Raw genomic sequence first — 21,956 nt, 5'->3', positions numbered from 1 at the left:
TATAATTTCAGATCCAAAAAATTATCCTCTACTCTCCTTCTATTGTGGTCTTTTCTCCCTGTTTATTGGCTTAAATAAACATGTTTAGAGATACCATGACCCTTATCTGTAGGATAATGTAGATAGTATTCTAAAAAACCACGTGAATAGGTGATGGATATTATGGGTAATTTAGGTTCAGACAGAGGAGCTGACAAGTGTGGAGGAACTCTGTTTACCCAAGGTGACCCTGTTGGCTTACAGCAAAACTTTGGGCTGACAGGGGCAGCTTCAGGTGATTTACTTCAGCCTCTCAACATATTTACCACTGTCATCTCAAATGATCTCTCATATACTCAGGAAACACACTTATTTGCTTTGATTGTGATATGACTTCAGTTAGCTAGACCTATAGCAATCTGAGGACTGAGAGAACTGTACTAGATGTTTTTGTACATTAATTTTAAAAACTTGAGATGGAATTCACATAACATAAAGATAACCATTTTAAACTGTACAGTTCAGTGACAATCCACAATATTACGCAACTATCACCCCTATTTTATTCCAAAGCATTTTTATCACCTCAAAAGAAAACACTGTATCCATTAAGCACCTGGGACCCATTTCCCTATTCCCTGGCAACCACTTCCTGTCAATGAATTTACCTACATTGGATATTTCTTATAAATAGAATCATACAATATGTTACCTTTTGTGTCTGGCTTCTTTCCACTTTGCATAATTTTAGGGTTCATTCACATTGTCACATTATCAGTGCTCCATTCTTTTTATGGCTGAATAATATTTCATTGAATGCATTTTTTTTTTACTCACTCTTCAGTTGATTGACATTTGATTTGTTTTCACCTTTTGGCTATTATGAATAGTGTTGCTATGAACATTTATTTATATGCATGTGTTTGCATTGTATGTTTTTATCAGATATATGATTTGCAAATATTTTCTCCTATTCTGTAGGTTACCCCTTCACTTTCTTGATGATGTTCTTATATGCACAAAAGTTTTTAGCTTTGATGAAGTCCAGTTTATCTATTTTTTATTTTGTTGCTTGTGCTTTTGGTGTAATATCTAAGAATCTATTACCAAATTCAAGGTCATGAACATTTACCTAGTGTTTCTTCTAAGAGTTTTAAAGTTTTATCTCTTACATTCATGTCCGTGATCCATTTTGAGTATAATATATGGTATTAAATAAGGGTCCAAATTTATTCTTTTGCATTTGGATGCTATTTGCCCCAACACCGTTTGTTAAAAAGTCTTTCCTTCCCATTGAATGAATGATATTGGCACTCTTGACAAAAAGAATTAACTATAGTTTATTTCTGAACTCTAGATTCTATTCTATTGATCTGTATGTTGGTACCACATTTTTTAGATTGCTGAAGCTTTGGATTAAGTTTGGAAATTGGAGAAATGTGAGTCCTTCAACTTTGTTCTTCTTTTTCAAGATTGTTTTGGCGATTCATGGTCGTTTTTATTTCTATATGAATTTTAGGGTATGCTTTCACATTTTTACAAGAAAGTCATTGGGATTTATATTGGGATTATACTGAGTCTCTGGATTACTTTGGGTGGTACTGCTGTTTTAACAATATTAAGTCTTCCAATTCATGAACATGGGGTGTCTTTTACTTTATTTGTCTTTAATTTCTTTCAATAATGTTTTGTAATTTTTACTGTACAACTTGCACCTCCTTGATTAACTTTATTCCTAATTATTTCATTTTTTGGATACACTTGTGAATAAAAACATATTCTTAATTTCATCTTCACATTATTCATTGCTACTATATAGAATTGTAGTTGATTTTTGTGTGTTGATCTTTATACTGAACTATTGCTGAATGTGTTTATTAGCTCTAGTAGTCTTTTTGCAGAATATTTTGGATTTTCTGTGTGTAAAATCATGCCATCTGTGAATATAAATAATTTCACTCCTTCCTTTCCAACTTGGACACTGTTTTTTTTTTTTTCCTTGCCTAATAACTATGGCTAGAGCTTCTAGTACAATGTCGAATAGAAAAGGTGGAATTTGCATCCTAATCTTGTTTTTGATTTAAGATGATAAACTTTAAGTCTTTCATCGAGTATAATTTTGATTGTGTGTTTCTCATAAATGTGCTTTATCGTGTTTATTTACCATAACGTTTTCTTCTATTCCCTGTATGTTGAGTGCATTTATCATTGAAGAGTACTGGATTTTGTAAAATCCTTTTCCTGCATCAATTGAGATGATCACGTGTCTTGGTTTCCTTTATTCTGTTCATGCGACATATTAACATTGAATGATTTTTGTATGCTGAACTCTTGCTCATCATTTTAAAGCCTCAACACTAATTTCAACCATGGCTTTTGCTATCAGTTACATTCAGGCTCTAATTTATTTTATGTAGATGTAAATTAATAAAGTCTCAACGCACATGGCATAAGACCACCTGTGGGAACTTGTTTGACATTCATGCATGAGCAACTTGGAACTACAAGGGAGGTGACAACATTCAGAGTGATCCTTGACCTCTGGGGAATGGGAGCTTATGGATTAATGCTCCTTTTCTTCCCTTACAAAAATGGTTCTGAAGTCAGTTTTGTAAGGCTTCTCAGAAAGTCTTGCTAAATTAAGCAAGCAATTGCTGACTTGATAATATATCCTTTTATTTATTTTCTCTTTTGTTTTGACTTCCCTTATCATTTAATCATACTTCCTGGAATTGCATTCAAATGAATTACTCACTCATAGGCATTTTGTTTGATTTTGATTTTAAAGAAACCAGGCCAAGTCTGCTATACCTGTCTAGTATCCTTGCATGAGTCTGAGGGAACCAACAGGATGTAGTTCAGCCTCCTAACACTGGGTCTTGCCGCTTTCATCTCATGCTATGTAGTGTGTGCAACTGTTTCGTTTTCATTTCTGGGGACTCTGCTACTGACTTTTGATGTTGGTTTTGAGTTTTGAGGTAATTTCTGAGCTTGTTGAAGGTTCTTTGCCTCACCATTAATACTTTCTGCTTTTCCCCTTTTGACTATGGAACAATCTTCTACAATAACTGCTTTCATTAATTAAAAAGGAATGACCACCTACAAACGGAGTAAGAAGAGTGGCTCTTAACTATCTGTGAATTTTGGCTGAATGGGGACTAATAATTAAAATAATAAGTCTCACATTTCTAAACTCTATATGTTAGGTACTAAGTTTAATGCTAACATCCCCATCATAAAATAGGTACATGTGTTAGTCCCATTTTTCCTTTAAAAATCTAAACGCCAACTCAACTGATACCAACTCTTAAAGCTCATCTTGTTAACCGTTATGTTTTATGGTCTTAAGATGTTCTTTTTGTGAATGAATTAAAGTTCTAGTTGTAAAATTCAAGAAATGTTTAAATAAATCTCCTTAAAAAGGCAACACCCTGTCTGAAATTCTATCCCTCTTGAAATGAAAACTGAGACTAATATAAGCAAATTACAGAGAATTTAAGTTTTTGATATAGAAAAACTGGTTTCAAACATGGTGCTATTTTTAATGAAACCCTGAAACTCAACAAACCTTAACAAAAAAAAAAATGGACTTGATTCTCTTGACAGTACACTCAGAGTTTAAAAATCTCAGAGTTGCTCCTGGTTCTACACAGACAGAATCTGGAGATGTTAATTTTTTGTCATTTGGCTTCTAGATGTCCTTGGCGTGTACACCCCTATGGAATCTGGTTCATCTACAATCTGTCAGAAAGCATCAGAGGTGGTTTTGAGTCCTTATGTCCTGAGCCTGTGAACAAAATGTGTGAGTACACTGATATAATAAGGTCAATTTTACTGTTGTCAGGGGTTTTCTAAAATTATTTCGTAATGGTTGTTATATTGAAATGAATTCACCCTGTAGTTTCGGTCTGAGGAGTTAAGGGCAATATTTAGTTAAGTTTAGAAAATATTTTTATTGGAATTGTCTCATGCGTGCAGGTTCATTTTTTGCCTTAGAAAGGCTTTGATGGACATGGATGAATTAAACCCAAGAGATTTAGCTCAGTGAGAAGCAAAGATTATTTTTTAGTATAGTTATCAAATAGCTTAAATATTATCAAATGATAGACAAAATATTGCTAGATGATATTTATTCACATATGAAAATTTCCCAGTGCAGACTAGCATCTTTTTCATTTAGGTTTTAAGAATATAACATACTAAGGATCCCTTCTCTTTGCCACTGAGGCAGGTTACTATCACCTTAAAAGAAACCCAGAACTTTGAAAGGTTTACTAGTTAAGTTAGTGGTTATATACACAATTTAGAGCTTTAAATTCTTCAGCAAATTAATTTTGGAGTTGTTGTATATATCTCTGCCATGTGAGCATTGTTCAAATGATTTTTTTTTCGAGGTAGGTTAGTTTGGCGAGATAAAATGGCTATTCCTGCTGTGGAGAATATTAGGTTTTATGGTTTCTTTTATTTCTAGAGATTCAGATGATGACTTCAAATGTAGGTTTGTGAATTTTAAGCCAATTGTTGAATTTTCATTGCCTTGAGATAAGCATTGGCTTAGTTTGTTGGAAACTGGAAGGGGTCTGAATAATAAGCTAGTCAAATTTATTTCATTTGGGAAAATATTATAATTTGACTAATTTCATGTAAATTAAAGATATTATGCTTGAAAATAAGGGGTTGCATGTAGTTTTAACTAAATAAATCTATTTCACTTCTTAATTGGACACTGAGCATACTGTGCCTTCCTGGCCCACTATATGACTTTGTCTTTCTCCTCCTTTGATTTACCAAAAGTAGAAGACCAGTTTTCCACAGCAGCCAGGCTTCTTGATGAAGGTTAAGGTCATGAACTGGTATGTTCGAAGTGCTTTGGGAAGATATGAGTTGAAGCTAGGTTGAGGTGAAAAAGAAAGTATTTTGTTTTCTGCTTGCAGACTCATCTTGTAGGAATGAAAATGTAATCAAGGACTCCTAATTAAAGAACAATCACTAAATAGCTAAGCTGGGGAAGTTTCCCATTAAATTTTGTCCAATTTATATGGCTTATGTTTTATTACAGATACCAATTAGGGATTGTTGCAGGGAATAGGTAGCCATTCAAATTAGTCCAAGTCAAAGTTTTATTACAAGACTTCTGGGGAGTCTCAGGGGAACTAGCAGTTATGGCAAGAATTTTAATTTCTAGCCAGTTTTAATTTTAGGAGAAAGGTTAAACATGAAGTTCATTCTCCTATTTTCCTCCACGATTTTTAACAGAGAGGCACATTTATGACATTTATTTCAGTAATTAGTATCAGGTACAAATGACAACTTCAACAAGCAACAGTCCTTTGTTCATAATCTGGCTGTCATTGAAGAGGTATGTCAGTGTATTTCAAGAGCCTTCAGATAAACCAATTAGCAAAACTCTGCCAATAGAATTAATTTAAACTATTTCTTCTCTTAGAGTTTAATGCTTTAAACATTAAAATGTGATGGAATTTTCTTTAAGATCAATCATAGAATACGTTGAGTCACTTTTTTCAATTTCCAAATCTTCTTCTTTTGATAATCTGTATGTTTATTCCTCAACCATCACCCTTTTCCATGTTAATACATCCGATATATTGAGTTTACTTTCTTCAAGCATACCCTGTTTTGATAGACACATCTGTGTTGTGAATCAGTTTTCTTATCAATCCTTTTAGACATGTTTTTTGTTTGTTTGTTTGTTTGTTTTTTTGTACATGTCCTTCCTAGAGCCTTCACCATCATCCTGGGACATTCTTTTTATTTTGTCCTGACTCATTTTCTGATTCTCTATCTTGGTTGACTGCAAACTTTTAATTGAAGTTATTTTCCAGAAGATTCCTGAAGAGAATACACAGGAGGTACCTTTTTTTGTGGCCTTGAATATACCAGAATTTTCTTTGTCTGTAAATATTCTTGATTTGCACTTACATTCTGTAAGACATTGGCTAGCTACTGAATTTTAGCTTGGAAATAATTTTCCCTCAAAAAGTTTGTCTTACTTCATTATCTTTTAGTTTTCCTATTTCTGTCCAGAAACCTGACCCCATTGAGATTCTAGAGTCCATGTTTAGGTTTTTCTTTCGTGCTAGAAGATTTTTCCATATGTTGATTATCCCTGGCTGTTAGTTTATTACAGTGTGATAAGGTGGCCACATGACTTTTTAATTGAGAGACCCTAAATCTCATATATGTACATGTTTCTCTGAGCCTTTCAGTTTTTCTAGAGAAGACTTCTCCAATTTTATGCTTGGAAGGTAAAAGCCTAGTGGGCTATGTTCTGGGAACTAAACCAGAAAATGACCTGCAGGTCTCACCATGCAGTACGGGGATTTGCATTTCATCCTTTATTACTCAATAGAACATCTTAATCTGTCTTCTGTTGTACAAACTTCTACAGAGTGCAAACCTCTGATCTTCTGTTGTGGTCAGGGAAAGGATCTAGTAACTAATTTTTTTAAGGTAAAATTTCAACTAATCCTTTCAACTAATAGTGGGGAAGGGAGTTACTAATATACCCCTTCCCCATTATTTTAACATCTCACCTTCAGAGATACCTCGTATTTTCATATTCTGAGACTTACTGGGATTTTGAGGTAAAATTGGAAACTTCCTATTGGCTTCAATTTAGGTTGAGGTTTTAGCTTTATCTAGTTTGCTAAGCAGTTACCATTCATCCATCTATCTTCCAGCATTTCAGAAATGTTTTTGTTATTCCTTATCTGATATCTTCTCCTCTCATATTCTTTTCATCCTATGGGTTTATAAGTTTAAAATTCATTCACTGTCAGTTTTGTGTGGTTTTACAAGGATGAGGAATAAATAAATATGTGCCTCCACTGCCGTGCTTAATCAGAAGTTTATAAAATATCATAAAGCAGTATATGCAAAAGATAGTGATACACCCATGGTGTGACATTAATACTGTGTAGAATATTATCAATTTATCACTGTAATATCTGCAAGTAAAAGAGGGCATAAATACTCTGAAAGCATAAAGGCTTGCCTTTCCCAGCTCCCATGCTGTTTTCTCAGTAAAAGAGCTAATTCACCTGAAACCTTTACAGAGCCTCCTACCTGAGTCTCCAGTTGAACTTTACAGACCCTTCTGTTGTAACACTTCCTGTGTTTTACTCTATCTGTTTATCTTTTTTTCCCCACTAAGCTCCAGCTTCTTGAAGGCAAATATTAAGACTTATTCATCTTTGTACTCCCTGGGCTTAGCACAGAACTTAGCATGTCGTAGGTGCTCCATACGTGTTTACTGAGAAATATTAATGAATATGTTAATAATTTGCCTAATCTCCAAGAAACTCTTAACATCTCATATTTAAAGTAATTGTTCTCCAATCTGTTTCTCTTCTCCCCTTCCTATCTCTCCCATTCCCAACAAGCAAGATATGCTTTCACTCATCATTTGAACTGAGTATAGATATATTTCATATATATTTATTGCTTACTTAATTTTTACAGTTTAACTGAGGCTTTTTGATCATTTGAGGTGTTTTACTTTTCAAAACAGTTTTCTCCAGAATGAAGTTGCATAGTTTTATTTATTTTTTTTAAATGTATTGGCCATTTATGGGCATTTATCCAAATATTTTTGCCTCAGGATAAGAATGGATGGTATGAGGTGGTGATCAGGCTTAGACACAATTGTTAATTTAATTCAAGAGTTAGTTACTGCTTATGTGTTATCTCCAGGACATTTTACTTAGTACTTTTTGGAAATCAAAATGAGTAAGAAAAAAATCTTGCCATTAAGAAGTTTACATTATAATAAGTGAAAAAATATAGAATGGTGCCCTTTAAAAAGGTAAAAAATAATGAGTGCTATGAAATTCAAAAGAGGGAGAGCTCACAAATATATGGAATCATGAAGGGTGTTTTTTGGAGAAATGGTATTTCAAATGTTCTTTAAAGAATGGCAGAAATTAGAGAATCAAGTGGAAAGGGATGAGAAAGTAGAGTAAGAGATAGAGAAAAAAATACCTAGATGTATTTCGAAACAGGAAGTAACTAGTTTATTTGGCTAGAGAGTAGAGTAGAGGACGCATAAAGATATATGGAAGAAAGAGCTAGAAAAGGTAGGCTGAGCCATTTTGCAGAAGACTTTGAATGTCAGGCTGAGGTATTTTTACTCAATAGGGAGACAATGAAGATTTTAAGCTAGGGAATAGTAATATTTAAATTATGATATAATAAAAAATATTAGTGAGGCAGATGTATCAGAAGAGAAATGGGAAAAGGAGAGACTCATTACAAGGCTACTCTTAGCCGAGGAAGAAAAAATGAAAGAGCTCTGAAAAGAGTAAAGAATAAGAATAGAACATTATTTAAAAACATGTTCATCACTATCTATTTATATTACTACTCAGTGGTTTGCTTATCCATTCTCTGTCCTCTCCCACTAGAATGTAATATCCTTAAGAGTAAGGATCTTGTCTATTCTCTTCGGCCCTTATCACCAGTGTCTGAAGTAGTGCTTACAATATTGCTGTTGCTCAGGAAATGCTTTCTGAAGGAATTAAGGAGGCAGAGAAGGAAAAAAAAAAGACAGAAAAAATCAAATAAGTTGCTCTTAGGTGTATGAGTTAAGTGAAATAGATTTAAATAGGCCAGTAATCCTGATTAATGAAAACAGAGTGAACTCTGCAATTAAAAGACAAAAATGGTCAGACCAGATTTTAAAAATCTCAGTTGCATCCAATCTAAAGATTCATACTTAAAACATAAATGCATAGCAAATATGAATGTAAAGGCATGAAAGAACTATCCCAGATAAATACTAACCAATAGAAAGCTGCTATAACTATATAATTTTTATACCAAGTATACTTACATTAATATAAAGTTAAATGGAGTATTTAGATATTTATGCTTATAGATTTATAATTTACATATAACTAATATAATTTTAAAAATATAAAGCATTAAGTGGACAGAACTACATGGAAGATTGACAAATGCACAATCCAAAAAGATTTTAACATACTTCTCTCAATTACTGACACAAGCTTCATCGAATGAGTCTATATAGAACTTTCTTTTTAAGCACTAATGGAATATTTAGGCTGAGTGGGAAAAATTATGGAATTAAAGACTGGAGGAATGGCATAAGCTAAAAAACAAAGAGCAAAGATGAAAAAGAAGATGGCACACAGACATACAGAGAGCACAGGGGATGAGAGTGGACACAAGATGAGAGAGAGGAGAGACAGCCAAATAGGGGCCTGACTGAGGAGAGACTGCATGAGATTGAAGGTTTCAAGTTGGGGAATAGCACAATCAGACTGTTAGGAACATCATTTTGATGAGAATGTGGAAGAGTGGAGAGTGGAATGTAGAATGAGGAGTAGGTAAGAAAGCTGGGGTAAAGGAGACTAGTTGGGAGACCGCTACAGTAGTGCAGGCATAAGACAATGAGGTCCTGAATTAAGGCAGTATCAGCAGAAATTGAGGGGAAGATTCAGCTTTGGTCAATGTTATAGAAATATACTTGTCAGCACAAATGACTTATTGAGGGGGAAAATATCAGTGTGACACCAAGTTTCTGGGATGGGTGGTTGGTGGTGCCATTAACCAGGACAGGATTTATAACAGGAGGGCAGCTTTCAGGGGATATATGTGTGATACTTGAAATTTAGAATACATTTTTATTTAAAATTAATTTTGTAATTTTAAAATGCCTGTGGTAGTACAGCAATGGAAAATTTCATACTCTCCTAATGAGTTTTTTTCTCATGTAGCCAGGAAATATGACATCTCTGAATTATGAGTATAAAGATAACCTGAGACACATTTATCTGTAATTGGCAGTCCTGAACTTAAATCCTGTCTCTGCCATTACCATGTGACCTTGTTTATATATTATGTGCTAGGTATGTGATTTTGTCTTTTTGTTAAACAAACATTTAGATAACTTCATAAATGAGGTAGATTTCCCAATCTATTCCTTAAAACCAAAATCTCTAATAAGCCATTGCATTTTAGCTGCCCTCAAATATACATGATCTGAACCAATGAGTATATTAATGCTATTGGGTTCAGTGAAATTCCACCAATATTTGATGGACTAAATGACATATTTCAAAATCTCTTGCTTCATAAAATGCTCTCTTCCTATTTTAAGAACTAACTTTTAAAAGTCAAAAATTTGACAATAATCACTGTTGATGATGATGATGATAAAAACAGATTCTTGTATCTCAAGTTAACTATTTTAAATGTAATTCTTAGAATAGGATCATATTGCTATATTTTATATTTAGGAAATTGAAGGTCTGAGAAGTTAAATAAGTTTTTAGAGGTTGCATAGCAAATAAAATGTGAAGGCTAGAATATAATTCCATGTCTCCAATTCCAATGTTTGTCTTCCTAATAATTATACAAAATGCTATGGGACATATGACTTGGATTTGATTAATCAAAAAATGTTATTTGTAAAGTACCTTCCTGTGTTGAGAGTATATCTGCTGCCTTAGGTTTCTCAAACAACACTGTACTTTTTACAAATCAGGCAATAATCTTGCAGCTCATGGAGAGAAAGGAATTGGGTCTACTGCAGGAGATAAAAATGGTCAGCATAAGTTTGTTTATAATATATACCCTCTATCATAATTTCATAATCTTTCTGTCTTTTCATCAATATAGTCACTTATATTATAGACAGTAATTATGGCTTTTTACAGTTTTCCTTTTATTTATTATTATTTTTTAAAGTGGTAAACTATGGCATTATAGCAGGCCTTAGAAGTTTCTCACTAGGAGATAAACCAAATTATATGTTAATTCTTGGAACTGAAACAAATTGACTTCAGTGATGAGTGTTTTAAAGTGTTCAATTTTGTATTGTCCTTAAAGAGTCAACAATGACTATACATTTTCTAAGGTGCTTGGAGAATTTGATGACTAATAATTACCACTAAATGATAGGTTGTCTAATAATGACCTTAGTGGTTCTCCTAGTTGTGTTGGGCTCTGTGTCAAACAAGGATAGGCTTCTGAGAATCCAATCGTGCATTTTTTTATTTTGTAAAATTAAAAATCATCTATGTAGTGTCCTTAGCCTTTGCCATGCCTTGGGATATGCTCCAAAAGTTCTGTTAGATCATATAGTGTAATTTTTGCTTAATATTAGTATTAGTAGCAATAATAGAAGTTTACACTAGCTATGTACCGTGTGCCAGGAATTGTGCTAAGTGGTTTGCATGTCCTACTTAGTCCACAGAACAGTATTTGGTGCTAGAAACTGTTTTCCCCACTTTACAAATGAGAGCCATGAGGCTCAGAGAAGTTAAATAACTTGCTCAAGGTCACACAGACAGTATGTACCAGAAATGAGATTTGATCATACATTCTGCTAAATGTGTTCAAAGCCTCTGTAAGTGGAATTTGCACAGTTTCAGAGGGCAGTGGAAGCACACTGAATGCCTGTTTGTTTCTGTGGCCTGACACCTGGGTCATCATTCATGACAGCTTGATGCACACTTACTGATTCCAAGTGTCAGTTGAGAATGGCTGATGCAATGGCCCCATAGCACTCACATTTGTTGGAAAATTCCATGTTGATCTTTATAAAGAAACAAAACAAAACAAAACAAAACAGTTGCTTAGGCTTCCGAGGTTGGCTTTTTTGGTCCTGGTGTATAATGTGAGTGTTAGGGAGTCGGCATGCCTGAGGTGTGAAGATGATGATGTACTTCCTGTAGGCATGAAGGCGCTCAGAAACAAAGCATGGTCATCGAACTGTCATTTGTTATTCTTCCTACTCAGGCTTTTAAAAAAGAAACTAAGGTCAATTAACTGGGAAGCTTAACCTCTTTTAGCTTGTCTTTCTTTGCATAGGCTTTTAGCCTTTTAAATAAATCATTTTCCTTTTCTCTCCCTCCCCACCCTCTATGCGTTTTGAACACGTTCTTGGATTTCTCATGCTGGGCCTGAGGAGCAGACTGCTTATATTCAAGGATGATTTGGAGGGGATAAAGTGTGCAAGATTTTGAATTCTTGCCATAAGTCTCTGGCAGACAGCCAGGCAGCCTCAGAGGAATAAGGCTAATGAAGGGAGGGTAAAGAAGATCCGGGAGTGCGGCTGGTAATGCAGTATTCATTTAATTGGGAGCAGGTACCGGTGCAAACTTCTCCATTTTAATTGGAAAAAGGGAAGGAGATTGTTAAGGAAGAAGGAAAAAAGAATGCATAAAGTTTTCAAGCCGAGGAGCCAAAGGCAGCCCTGTCTATGCCAGAGAAAGAACTCAATTTAGGGCAATTTGCTCTGCAAGCTGGGCTGCAGCCTCCCCTGGGAATAGGGATGAGGAAGAAAATGAAACCAAAAGAGAACTTGATAAAATCACCTAGCACAGACAATCTCAGTAGAATAGGTTTTACTGAGTTAAATCTGCCCCAATCAATATGATTCTTTTCATATAAGTTACAAATAAAAAGCCACAAGATTACAATAAAAATCGAGACCCGAGCGCTGCTGATGTTGCACCTGGGAGTCTTAAGAACTTGTTATGGAATATATGTTTTTGCAACACTGATGTTTATTTTTCTTTTCACCCTGGTCATGCGAATCAACTCTTTGCTTTCCCTCCCCATATATCCAGTTTAATATATTGTTTTAAAAAACATCGGAGGCAACTCTTTCTGCTTAATTTCTCTTGTCCTAGAGGTTGGGGATCAGTGGTTTCTTCTTGTCCTGAAATGTGTTAAATTGAACATAGGGCTGATTTCTCATGCTAACGATAAACAAAGAGATTTCTTCCTATTGTATATTTTTATGACATTAAGTATTTATAACATTAAGGTAGTAGTAAAACAATAAATAAGAAGCTAGGCTTCATATAAGAAGAGAAAGCAATGCGTTTTGACGCACATCAGAGACTATTAAAATAAACCATTCTGTGATTTCATGTTTAATAACTATCAGTTCTTACTAATCTTTGACTGTGTTGTGTAAATAGGAGTTTTACGTACACGATCGTTTTAATGTGATGACTTTAATTTTGATCGTCAGTGAATAGGGAAGCAAAAGACCAAGCAAAACATTTTGGTCTTTCTGCCAGTGCAGTTGGCTAATCGACGAAGAACTTAGGAGAGAAGAGTCTTTATTTAGTACGTAAAAGTACATTTTAAAGATAAATGTAAAGAGCTTATTTAGACCTTAAGTTTGCTGGCAATATTTTGTTATTAAATTTCTTCAAGAAGATTCACAATGGGGAATAAAAAGAAGATCATGGTGCCAGGTTTAGATTCCACCTTATATGTAGTCATATACTCAGTGTTGGTAAACCTGACGAGAGAGGAGATGACTACTAATATTTTATCTCTTTGATAATTTTGCTTGTAGATTGGGGAAAAAATTGCTGTTAAATGCTAGCAGACTGTGGCCTGCTTATTTGACTTCAGCACAATAACTGGAAATTTAATATTATAAATGAAGAGATTTTTCTGGATTGAGGAAATAACATCTCAAAATGTGGTGCAGTTGTCACTCCAAATATTCCATCTGTTTTTTTCTCAATACCATGATGGATAATAAATGAATCAACCTATGCACCAAAAATATTTATAAGGACTTCTCTGTCTTAAGCACTGTGGAAGATTCAAAGATGAAAATAACAACAGACCCTGACATCAAGAAACGTATTTTCTAAATGGGAAAGCCAAACTAGAATAAAATGCGAAGGTCAAATACAAAATCAGACAACAGAAGAAAAGATGTTCCCAAACAATAGATAATTGATGAAGGCTCAATCAAAAATGTTTTTCCGTTTGCAAATGCATGATATCTGAATGTGGACAATTTCTGCCGTATTTTTGAAGGAGCAGTAGATTCAGGTGGCTTGCTGAAGTCTGTGAAGGGTTTCTGAAACTGATAGGTTATTGCTCTCATTTGTATTTAGAGGGGCAGGAGAAGTTGTGAGAAGCTATACCAAATTCATGAAATGATGTACTCTGATCAAAGCTAACGAGCTGAAAGGAAAGAAAGAAGAGAGTAGCAAACGTATGTGGGGAACACACTGACTATAGCAGAAATTCTTAGGGAAAAATTAATGGGAATTAGTTGAACCCACATTTTGGAAGGTTGTGGTTAGAATGTTTTGCTTATCTTATAGTATAGAAATGTTTAAAGTTTTTTTTCTTAAGATAAAAGGATTTCTTGGGAGAAACTGTCCCAGTGGCAGCATGTGGTAAAATTAATGGGACAGGGGCCTCACATGTGCTCGCAATCCCATTTTTTCCCCTAGGTGACCAAGTATTCTTTCTCTCTCATGTTGTTCTCCAATCATAGTTTCCTCCCACAGAGCGGCTTCACAGAGCTGCACCTCCTGACTAGGCTGGCAGTGGTCCTCCTGTCTTCCCTGGACATGGATGTCTATAGAGCTGCCCGCCCTCAGAGTGCCAAAGAAGTGCAGAGTGCAGGGAAAACACTACAGAGAAAGGCTTTTGCCCAACTCAGAATTTCACTTGTGTCAGTGAAGACTCTCATGAACGTGAAGACTCTCATGAAAACGTTCCAGCATCTTCTGTCTTTTAAGCCCATCAGGAATCACAGGATATCTCATGAGACCATTCTGTTACCTCCTAACTTTTAGCTCTGGAACCACAAGTGCTCATACCTGGATGGGCCAGGTAGGGAAGGGATGCCATCTCCTTCACTATTCATGTCTCCTCTGACTTGGGAGCTTCTGGACCCAAATAAAATTTTCTCTTCTTTCTCAATTATATAACAAATGTCCATACAAATCAGTGGTTACAAAGAGGAACTGGTCTGTATTTGATATGAGTGGGTGAAGAAGGGGTCTTCTCTATAGCTCAAGATACTCAAGATACTCTGGTTCTATAGTCTACTACTTCTGTGATGTGTGTTTTAGCCTCTGGAAAAATAGTGAATTAGAGGATTTTCCTTCTTCTCATGCCCACTGATCCTTTTATACACCTTTTCCCACTGGAACATATTTAAAGGAGAAGTAAGTGATCAAAAATTTTTTGAGGGTGGAAGGGGCTTTTCAACTGCCAGTCTTCTCTGTAGAGCTATCCACCGTTAGTAAGTCTTTTTTTTTTTTTTTTTTAGAGGAAAGGGACTGGGGATCTTTCTGCCATGACATTTCTCAAAATATGCTACCTCAAAATAGATTAGCACCTGCTACGTTCATGTGTAAGATGACTCTGTTCTGACAACTTGGGCATACTTCTGTAAAAAAGGGGAACCAAGAGGTAAATTTGTAAGGGGTAAAATTATTTTTAGGTATATTTATATATTTGGAATGATAACAATATTTTGTAATGTTTTAATTTTAATAGTACGAATGTTACAACTATTAGAAAAATGCATTAATTAAAAGCCTGTCGGTAGATCAATTATGGATGAGAATTTATTAGTTTACAAATGTCCTTGTGCCTTTTTGAAAGCTGTCATTTTATACAAATTTTAATTGAAGAAATTACTGGGGAGTATATGCTCATGAAATTCAACGTATTCTCTCTTGCAGACAGCACCAATGCCTATATTAATATAGAACCAAGTTCAAGTGTCAAAAATGTGTTACACCGTTGATTTTATTAGACAGTATCAGATTCAGATTCAACTACCATTAATGGAGCACCTAATTTGGTCAGACATTATGCTGTTATATGGTACCTGTTATTTAACCTATAATTCTTTGGAGTCATGAATGAACTAGATATTCATATTCACATTTTACAGGTAAGAAATGTGAAGTCTGAATAAGTTAGATGGTGACTCCGTGGTTAGTGAGTAATAAATGTGGGACTTGAAGCCAGGGTTCCCTGCCGCCAATGTGGAAATTAGTGATTTTGCTGTTATTAAATTTATGGCCCCAGCCCAACTTCTCTTTACTACAAATTCTACAATACACTTCTGGAATTAACAGAAGAGTGAACATTCTTGTGAATTACTACACATATTTGGTGAATGAGGACATCTGAGAAAATTGTATTCCTACTTGTGATAGTAATATCTCTTTGAAATAGAGAGAGCGCTGTGCTAAACAAATGGCACATACTTCCTTTGTTATTATTCTTATTTAGGTTCTATGAGACTGTTAAAGAGCCTGACTATAACTATATTACAATGCCTTTGATAGTCTTAGTTTTGTACAGCTTCAGATAATTTCTGAATTCTCCCAAGTTAATACTTTCTTAGTTTATTAATACTAAATGCTTTAAAAAAATTTCCCAGATTTTTATTTTGAAAAATTTAAAACCCATGGATAAACTGAAAACAGTATAATGAACATTTATATTCTCTTTACCTAGATTCACTAATTTTTAACCAATTCGCCATATTTGCAGTCTCTCTCTCTCTGATATATGGATATATATTTGCTGAACCATTTGAAAATCAGTTGCAGACATCATGATAATTTACCACTAAATACTTCAGCATATATTGCCTCAGAACAAGGGCATTCTTCTTTATTAGCTTAATGATATTGTTACATTCAAAATATATAACATTGATGTGAGAATGCTACCTGATATCAGCTCATATTAAAAAATTCCCAATTATCGAATTAATATCCCTTATAGTTGTTTTATTTTTCAACCCATGATTTAATCAAGGATCATTCAATACGTGTAGCTGTCTTAATTTCTTTTAATCTAAAACAATTTCTTTAATTTTCCTTACTCTGAGAGTTTTGAAAACTCCAGCCTAGTTGTTTTGTATAATATTTTACATATTATTTCTATATTATTGGAATCAAGTTAAACGTTTTGTCAAGAATACTACCCAGAGGATCTTGCATCCATCTCAGTATATTACATCAGGAGGTGTATGATATTGATTTGTTCCATTATTGTTGATGCTAACTTTAATTATTTGATTAGGGTGGCATCTCTGAAATTCTTCCATTGTAAAGGTATCCTTTTCTCTTGCAATTGATAGATAACTGTGGGCAATATATTAAGATAGCGTGAACATGTTTTACTAAACAAAATTTGATTTAATATTTTTAGTACTCATGATGATCTTTGCTTGAATCAGTTATAACATTAGTGCTTGCAAAATGATTTTCTATTTATATTTATTAATAGACCTTCTTTAAAGAGGAACTTTCTCTTCCACCCCACCTCTTTTGTTTTACTTCCCTGCTTTTTAGCTCAGCTAGATATTGTAAGCTTACCTTACACTTACCATGTCCCAAACCTGGAATCAACCATTTCTCCAAGGCTCCCTGCTTCCTTTTCGTATGGAATTGTATTTAAAAACCAAGACTGGAATTTACGATGTACATATTTTTCCTATGGGCTTTCAGGAGATAGACTAAATATATATATATTTGTGTGTACATATGTGTATATGTATATTTATTTATCTATATCTTACTCTTATAGCTACATTGCAGGGTTCTTCACACTAGCCTCAGTTCATGTCTGAGTTTTACTTTCCCTGCAGTGAGAATCCTGACTCCCAAGAACACCAATATATTTACCCTTTTAGCATATCCTACAGTACCCACAAAATATTTTCAGGATTACTACACTACTACCACTACTAACAACAAACTTGCTAAGCAAACTTGAGTTTAAAAATTTATTTTCTTTTTGTCTTTAAAATATATCCTACTAGATAGAGGTTTATAGTCATAATACTAGGTTCCAAAGTTACTTAAATTATTTGTGATGTGTGCATGCACACACACTTATATTATAAATCTGATATACTGTTAAATTGATTTGTTTCTATTTGTATTAAATTCTATTGTTTTTGCATTCTTGATTAAATTTAGTTTTTTGTAATATAAAGAATATATATGGCTCACACATTAAATATTGTATATATAATATACAGTGTAGTAAATACTTAAATAAAAATGTATAAATATATACTGCTTAAATACTGTAGTATTTATATTTTTATAGTATATATTAAAGTATATACTTTTTAAATTAAAGTACAGTCAGTTACAATTTGTCAGTTTCTGCTGTACAGCACAATGTCCCAGTCATGCATATATATATATATATATATTCATTTTCATATTTTTGAAAGTATATACATTTAGTGCATATAATTTATTAATATATAAATATGTTCTAATAAGCATATCAAAGTATTTATATTAACTCATTAATATTAATAAATATAGATCATTCTTATATTAATATATTACTTAATTATATATAATATAATATATACACTATATATTTATATATAATACATTAAGTACTATATATACATATATAGTATGTGTGTATATATATATACAGTATGTGTGTATATATATGTGTGTGTGTGTATATATATATATATATATATATATATATATATATATATATACACGAAGTATATAGATTAATCAGAGACATTTGATTCTTTTCCTTTCTTTTCTTGTTCCCATTGACCATCTGTAGACAACCATTTTCACTAGTTTCTGTTTTATTTTTCCTGTTTCTGTTTTGCAAAAGTAAGCAATATGTAAACAGAGACACCCACTCAATGTATATCTTCTTTATTTTCTTCATGCCTACACAATAGATAGAAAAAATTTTTATTCGGTAATATATCCTGGAAATCACTCCTTATCAGTTTATAAATATCTTTTTCAGTCTTCTTTATAGATACATGATACTCTATTGTTTGGACATGCAGTACTTTATAAAAATCTATTGCATTCTATTTCTGGGCATCTAACTTGTTTTTAACAGTTTTCTATTATAATTTATGTTCCAATGAATATATTTACACATGGGTTTTTTGTAGTATGGAGATATGTCATCAGAGTAAATTCTTAGTAGTATAATTGCTGATTCAAAAGGTACATTTGGTTTTGCTAGTTATTGCCAAAGTTTCCTCTATCAGGGTGGCTTAATGTTATGTTCTCACTGACAATGTATGTGAATGTGTTTCTTCACAACCTCACCAGCAGGATGTATTGTTAATCTTTGAATTTGTGTCAATCTGATAAGTGTGATATGGTCAATAAGTGCAATTTTAATCTGCATTTTTATAAATTAAGTGACCCTGAATATCCTAAATGTATTTTAGGGTCATTTATATATATATATATTTTCTGTGATGTATATATTCATATCTGTAGCTCATTTTTAGAGTTTTTAATATTTTGGAATATTTGCCCTTTATAATTTATGTTGCAAATATATTCTTAGGTTTTGTCATTTTCTTTTGATTTTGCTAATGGTGTTATATTTTCCAGGCTAAATGATATTTTAAAAGATTTTATGCAGTTGAATTTATCTCTTATTGTATCTGGATTCCGAATCAAAGTTAGAAGGGCTTTCCCCATACTGAGTTTATAGAGGAATTTATCCATGTTCTGTTCTAGTACATGTACGGCTTCATTTTTTAAAATTTAGAAAACAGATCAATTTTTAGTTTATTCTGGTATATTTGAAGTATAGATCTAATATATTTTTTCCAAAGTGATATCTATTATATCAATACTTGTACTTAAAAGTACATATTTGATGGCTGAGTACGAAGACCCTGAGCTCATCTCCTCCCACAGGCACACCAAAATTACAACTATTTACAGAGCAACTATTGATGAGAAAGACAAGAAGGCTAGCAGAAAAGATCTACAGCTAAAGATATAAAGAAGGAACCAAAAGGAGATAGGTAGGAGGGATGGATGGAGATGTGGTATACTCAAGACCCGTACCCCAGGGTGGCCTACCCACAAATGGGAGGATAATTAAAATTGCAGAGGTTCTCCCCTGGGAGCTAGGGTTCTGAGCCCCACATTGAGCTCTCCAGCCTGGGGTTCCTGCACTGGAAAGGTGGGCTCAGGGAATGTTTGGCTTTGAAGGCCAGCAGGGCTTACTTTCAGAAAATCTAGAGAGCTATAGGAAATAGAGATTCCACTCTTAAAGGGCACACACAAAATCTCACAGGCTCTGGGACCCAGGCAGAACCAATACTTTGAAAGGAGCCTGGGTCAGGCCCGCCTACTTATCTTGGGGAGCCTCCCAAAGAGGCAGGAGGCAACTGGAGCTCATCCTGGGAACATAGACACTGGTGGTGGCCATTTCTGGCAGTTCATTCTACCAACAGAGACACTAGTTCTGGTAAGCACAATTTTGGAATCCTCCCTCTAGCTTATTGGTGCAGGGACCTGTCCCTGCCCATCAGACTGTCAGCAGCAGTTAAGGAACACCTTAGGCCAAGCAACTAACTGGGTGGAGACACAGCCTCACTCACTTGTAGGCTGGCTGTCTTATGACCCCCTGAGCCCACAGCCACCCCAGGACCCAGCCTTGCACACCAGAGGGCCCAAGACATGGCTCCATACCCCAGTGCATTGGCACTAGCCCCAGGACCCACAGATCACTTCAGCCAGAGACCTCAGAACATGGCTCCACCCACTGGTGGGCTGGCATTAGCCTCTGGACAGCCTCACACATCAGTGGGGCAGGCACCTATCCCAGGACTCACTGGGCCTGGCCCTGCTCAACACAAAGATGACACACCAATTCAGGAATACCCAGGACCCTTCACCCAGAGATCAGTGAGACCCAGCTTCTCCTGGCAGCAAGCTTGTACTAGCCCTAGGACCTCTCGGGCCTAGGCCCTGCTCACTGGTTTCAGCAACCAGAAACCCAAGAACTCAGATCCACTCACCAGTGAGTCAGCACTAGACCCAGTACCCCGCCTCACCTAGCAGTGGGCAGGCACCAGCCCTGGGATCATCTGGATCCCAGTCCCACCCACCAAAATGTAGACACCAGCTCTAGGAACTGTAATCTGCCATGTTAGGACCCAGCCCACTCACCAGCAGACTAACACTAGCCCTGAAACCTACTGGTCCCGAAATCTGCCTTCCAGCTGGCAATACCAGCTCTGAAACATTTGAGCCCTTCAGCCAGCCACCCCAAATCTAAACCTATCTATCAGCAAGATGAATCCAGCTTTGGGACACCCCAGATCCCACAGGCAGCCATGTTAGGAACTGGCACCACCCACAAGCAGGCCAACACCAGCTCCAGGATCCCCAAAGCCCTATATCCAGAGACCCTGGGACCTGGTTCCACCCACTGGTGGGCCAGCACTAGCTCTGGTACCCTACTGGGCCCTGGCCCCAGCCACCAGCAGGCTGACATCAGCTCCAGGACACACTGAATCCCTCAGCCAGCTGCTCTGGGATCCTGCCCACTCATGAATGGGCTTATACCAGATTTGGGACAGCCCAGATCCTGCAGCCAGCCAGAAACTAGCACCACACACCAGCAGACTGACACTAGATATGGGACCCCTGGTTCCACAACAACCCATTCTGGAACCCATCTCCACCCACCAGTGGGTCAGCACTAGTCTCAGGACCCCTCAGGTCTCTGCAGCCAGTTGACTTGTGACCTAGCCCCTTCCACCAGCATCTGGCAGCCTCTGCACAAGGCAGGGTCTGGCAACCAACTGGGCTGGATCCAGCCATGCCTACCAGGTGCCCGTAGTAGTCAGCCTGACACAACAGAAGGATGCATGCAGCACACATAGAGGGCACTGCTAGAGCACATGGCTCTGGTAACCAGAGCGGAGTGTGCTGCTGGGATGCAAAGGATGTCTCCTTAAAAAGTTTACTTCTCCAAGGTTGGGAAATGTAACCAACTTACCAAATACATAGAAATGAAAGTAGCAAATTAGGCAAAATGAGGCAACAGAGGAATATGTTCCAAACAAAGGAACAAGATAAAACCCTAGATTAAGAACTAAATGAAGTAGAGATAAACAAGCTACCCAATAAAGAGTTCAAGTTAATGATCATAAAGATGTTCAAAAAACTTGAGAGAAGATTGGATGAACAGAGTGAAATGTTTAATGAAGAGTTATAAAATATAAATATGAACCAGAGATGAAGAATGCAATAACAGATAATAATGCACTGGAAGGAATTGACAGTAGATTAGATGATGCAGAGGAATGAATTAACAAACTGGAAGACAAAGTAGTGGAAATCACTGAAGTTGAACAGAAAAAGTAGAAT

At 35.4% G+C, this 21,956-nt stretch overlaps 1 long non-coding RNA gene across 2 annotated transcripts in view; it reads left to right on the top strand.

Moving 5' to 3' along the window:
* Positions 1-21,956, top strand: part of LOC106730361 — an 857,488-nt gene that overhangs the window by 242,211 nt on the left and 593,321 nt on the right. For both annotated transcript variants that reach the window (XR_004321732.1, XR_004321733.1), the window contains one exon: positions 3,675-3,781. This is a non-coding gene — a long non-coding RNA (uncharacterized LOC106730361). The remainder of the gene's footprint in view (positions 1-3,674; positions 3,782-21,956) is intronic.

Source organism: Camelus ferus, chromosome 8 (assembly GCF_009834535.1).
Source record: "Camelus ferus isolate YT-003-E chromosome 8, BCGSAC_Cfer_1.0, whole genome shotgun sequence".
Lineage (NCBI taxonomy): Eukaryota > Metazoa > Chordata > Mammalia > Artiodactyla > Camelidae > Camelus > Camelus ferus.
The sequence above is the reverse complement of the archived record's forward strand: the minus strand, read 5'-3'. Positions and strand labels throughout refer to the sequence as shown.